This window comes from Octodon degus, unplaced genomic scaffold (genome assembly GCF_000260255.1).
Source record: "Octodon degus isolate 3935 unplaced genomic scaffold, OctDeg1.0 scaffold00352, whole genome shotgun sequence".
In the NCBI taxonomy this organism is placed as follows: Eukaryota; Metazoa; Chordata; class Mammalia; order Rodentia; family Octodontidae; genus Octodon; species Octodon degus.
In genome coordinates, this window is record NW_004524928.1 from 535,290 (window position 1) to 539,259 (window position 3,970).

Genomic DNA, 3,970 nt, shown 5'->3' on the forward strand with positions numbered 1-3,970 from the left:
GAGCCATCTCACCAGCCCCACTGCCACTATTTTCTGCTTGGAGATAAATCTCAGGCTATGCTGGAATGGGGAACTCAACCAGAATCTGGTTGTTTCAAGGAGTTTCGAGACAGAATTGTGCAGGCTGAGACAAAGTATGTGGGATACACTAGTGGAGCAGAGTCACCTAGGGAAGAAGTTCGGTGGCTGAGGCCCGATCTACACACATGAAAGGAATCTTGAGCTGGGCACAGAACCAGGAGGTCAGAGAAACCTGCATCTTACACACAGCTAAAAGTAGCTCCTGTTTTCAGCAGTTTCATTGGAATGCCCTTGCAATGCACAAGGCTTCAGGTAAAGTCCCCAGAATAGAATAACAGCAACAAAGGACCATCAACTCCAAAACAAAGGCCATTTTAAATACACACTAGTGACATCTGACAACAAGCCTTTTTAGCACAAAGAGAACCCAAATAATTTGCCTGTAACCTAGAATAATATAGTATTCAAAAATATAGCATCCACAATGTGGAGCCAGAATACATGGCACTGATCACAAATTATCAGGCATGCAAAGAAACAAGGAAAAAAAAAAAAAACCAAACCCAAAAACAAACAAGAAAGCATGGCATGGTGGCACACACCTGTAGACCCAAGTGCTGGGGTGGCTGAAAACAGGAGGAGGATCACTACAAGTCTGAGCTGTGTAGTAAGACCCTGTACCAAATGCATAAAAAGGAAGAGGACTCAGGGAAAACCAAAAAATACTTGAAGAATAATGGCCAAAGTATTTCTAAATTTGAAAACCAAGAGAACAAATATAGAGCCATATATACATATACATATACATACATATATATATATATATATATATATATAATGAACAGCACTCGAGAATAAATGAAACTGCTCAAAAGCAATGATGAATACATAATTCCTGAATTAACCAAGGGGGGGGGGAACCAAAAACGACAAGTGGTACAAAGGAGAAAAAGGTAGCACCAGTTAGCAGAGATAGCTCAGCGGTCTAAAGTACCTGCTTAGGCAAGCTTAAGACAGCTGCAAGGAAAAAAAAAAAAAAAAAGACAGCTGCAGGGGACTGCAGTTTGATCCCTGGCACCACATGCACACAGCCCTGCCCTCAAGGCTGGCTGAGCCAGCCAAAAATAGCTCAGCAGAATAAAGCACCTTCTCGGGCAGACTCAGGGACCAGGTGCACTGAGACCCTGACTGAGACTAGGTGTGATGCTGTGTGCCTGTAATCCCAGTACTTGGGAGGCTGAAAACAGGAGGATCACTACGAGTCCGATCTGTGTAGGGAGATCCTGTATTAAATAACTAACTAACTAAATAAATAAAATATGGATTTTTTTTTCCCCTCCAAATGCCTTCAGGGCAGGTTTGGCTGGCTTGAGTTGTGGGGATCGAACCACAGCAACCTGAGCCTGACTGCTTTGTTGAAGCAGCCACTTAAACAACTGAGCTAAGGGGCAGGCCCCCAAATAAAGAAAAGAAAGCTAAAGAAAAAAAAAGTAGCAAGACACAAAATAATAGAGCAACATTAGCTGGGTGTTGCAGGGCAGTACTCTGGGAAGCTGAGGCAGGAGGATGGCATGTTGGGAGTCCAGCCAGGATACTTTAGCAACTAAATGAGACTGTCTTAAAACTAGGTTTCTAGAAAGGGTCAAGATGTAGGTCACGGGGCCAAGGAGATGGCAGAGTAGAACAAACACTTGCCTGGCAAGCACAAAGACCTGAGTTCAATCCCCGATTCAAAAAAAAAAAAAAAAAAAAAAAAAAAGATGTAGGTCCACTATGAAGGCCCTGGGTTCAATCCCTAGTACAGGTAGACAATTTAGTTCTCTTCAGAAAAATGCTTTTATGGATGAAAATCTTGACATAAGTGTTATTTCTTCTTATTGGTATGTGCATGTGGTACACAGTGACCACACTCACTGTGGGAACGGCATCCTAAAAATCCATTTTCAGCAAGAGCATCTTTCCAACATGAAAGTAGTTGTTGTTGCGGTACCAGGGATTGAACTCAGGGCCTTGCGCTGGCCAGGCAAGTGCTTATTCTACTGAGCCATTTCCCCAGCCCCTCCAACATGAAAGTACAACAAGAAAGTGGAACAATACTGCTCAAAAATCTGAGAAAGGACATTAGAAAACTTTCATCTCCAATACTAACTGAAGCTTATCAGGCAGAAGAAAACCAGACAAAAAGAAGTGTGGAAGTACAAAGTTAAGTGAACACCACTAGGAATGGTAAATATAGGTGAATATAAAGATGCCTCTCCCATCTTGTAAATTTACAGGTTACTTTTGGAGTAAAAGAATGAAGTGTATGATCATAATAATATATTAGGAGTAAAATATATGACAAATAAGGGGAAATGGAAGCATAAGATCCTTCCAACACAAGTGTGAGTTGACTATGTTATATGTGTATGTACACTTCACTTCATTTAGAAATCAAGAGTACAGGTAGTAAGCTAGGTATGACATAGAATAAAAATACCATCATAAAAATAATCCAAAAAGGTATAAAAGGAAAAAACACCTGAAGAATTGATGAGAAATGGCAAGCTAGTAGATTCAAACCCAACCATATTATATTAAATGTAAATGATTTCCAATAATCCAATTAGAAGGCAGTCACAAGGGCCAGGGTTCAATGCCCAACGTGCCATGCTGGTGTTGTCCCCGGGGTGCACTGAGATGGCAATTGAGACTGGGCATGGTGGCGCACACGTGCTTCGGAAGCTAAAAACAGGAGCATCACTATGAGTCCGATTTACATAGTGAGACCCTGTACTAAATACATAAAAAAAGAAAAAAAAAAAAAAAAGACATACCTACAACAGATTTAAAAGTGTAAGTATATGCTACCTCCAAGTACATCACTTTACATAAAAAAAATAGTGCAATGGCTGGGGGTGTAGCTCAGTGGCGGGTCACTTGCCCAGTATGTGCTTGGAATTGACCTTAGCACCACCGAATAACAAAGGAAATAAGGTATGTACAGTCAGGGCGAAAAGAGAACAAAGATTCCATGCAAATACAAATGAAGATAAAGCTGGATGTCTATAGTAACAGAACACAAAGTAGATCTTGAACAAGGAATACAGGTTCAATATTCTTTATCTGAAATGGTTGGGACCAGAAGCATTTCACATTATTTTTCAGGATGTGGAATATTGGCATAGAAATGAAATACCTTGCAAGTAAGTTTCAAGTCTAAACTCAAAATTCATTTTATATACATATATATATTTTGAATCAGTGATGAACTACCTACATTATGAGGAATAAGGAAGGAAATTTTACATTGTGAAAGGGTTAATCATTTGTTGATCAGTAACAGAATTTCTAAATACATGAAGCAATATCTGACAGACATAAAGAGAAAGAAATAACTGTAGTATCACATTTCAAAATCATCTTAATTCTGACAGAAAAGCATTCATGGATATTAGCTCAGTGACAGAGCACTCGCCTAGCACAGGGGCCCCAGGTTCAATCTGCAGTAGCAACAGCAGCAGTAGCAGCACCACACCCCCCACATGCACACCTACACAGAATGAACAAATATATAGCAGCCTTCAATACTATCAGTTTGATATTTATAGTAGTATTCATACAAAAACAGTAGAATATCAAATCAACTCAAAGATATGGAGAAAATTCTTTTATATGATAATGTTAAGAATCACACAAGTATCAACACATTTAAAAGGACTAAAATCACACAAAAAATGTTCTGTAATCTTCACAGAATTGATTTACAAATCAATAATGTAGAGAATTTCCAAATAATTGATCTGATGATACCCTGAGGCAAAGGGTCAAGAAAACTGATGAATCTCTAGCAAGACAGAACAAAAGAGAACACAAAAAAAAAGATGCAGAATGGGGTGGTGACATAGACTAGTGGCATAAGCCATAAGCGCCTGCCTGGCAAGCGTAAGGTCCTGAGTTCAATCCCTAG

At 39.6% G+C, this 3,970-nt stretch overlaps 1 protein-coding gene across 2 annotated transcripts in view; it reads right to left on the reverse strand.

Annotated features, from left to right (window-relative positions):
- The window catches only part of Supt16h (SPT16 homolog, facilitates chromatin remodeling subunit), a 76,793-nt gene that overhangs the window by 5,406 nt on the left and 67,417 nt on the right, over positions 1 to 3,970 (reverse strand). The window lies entirely within an intron of this gene.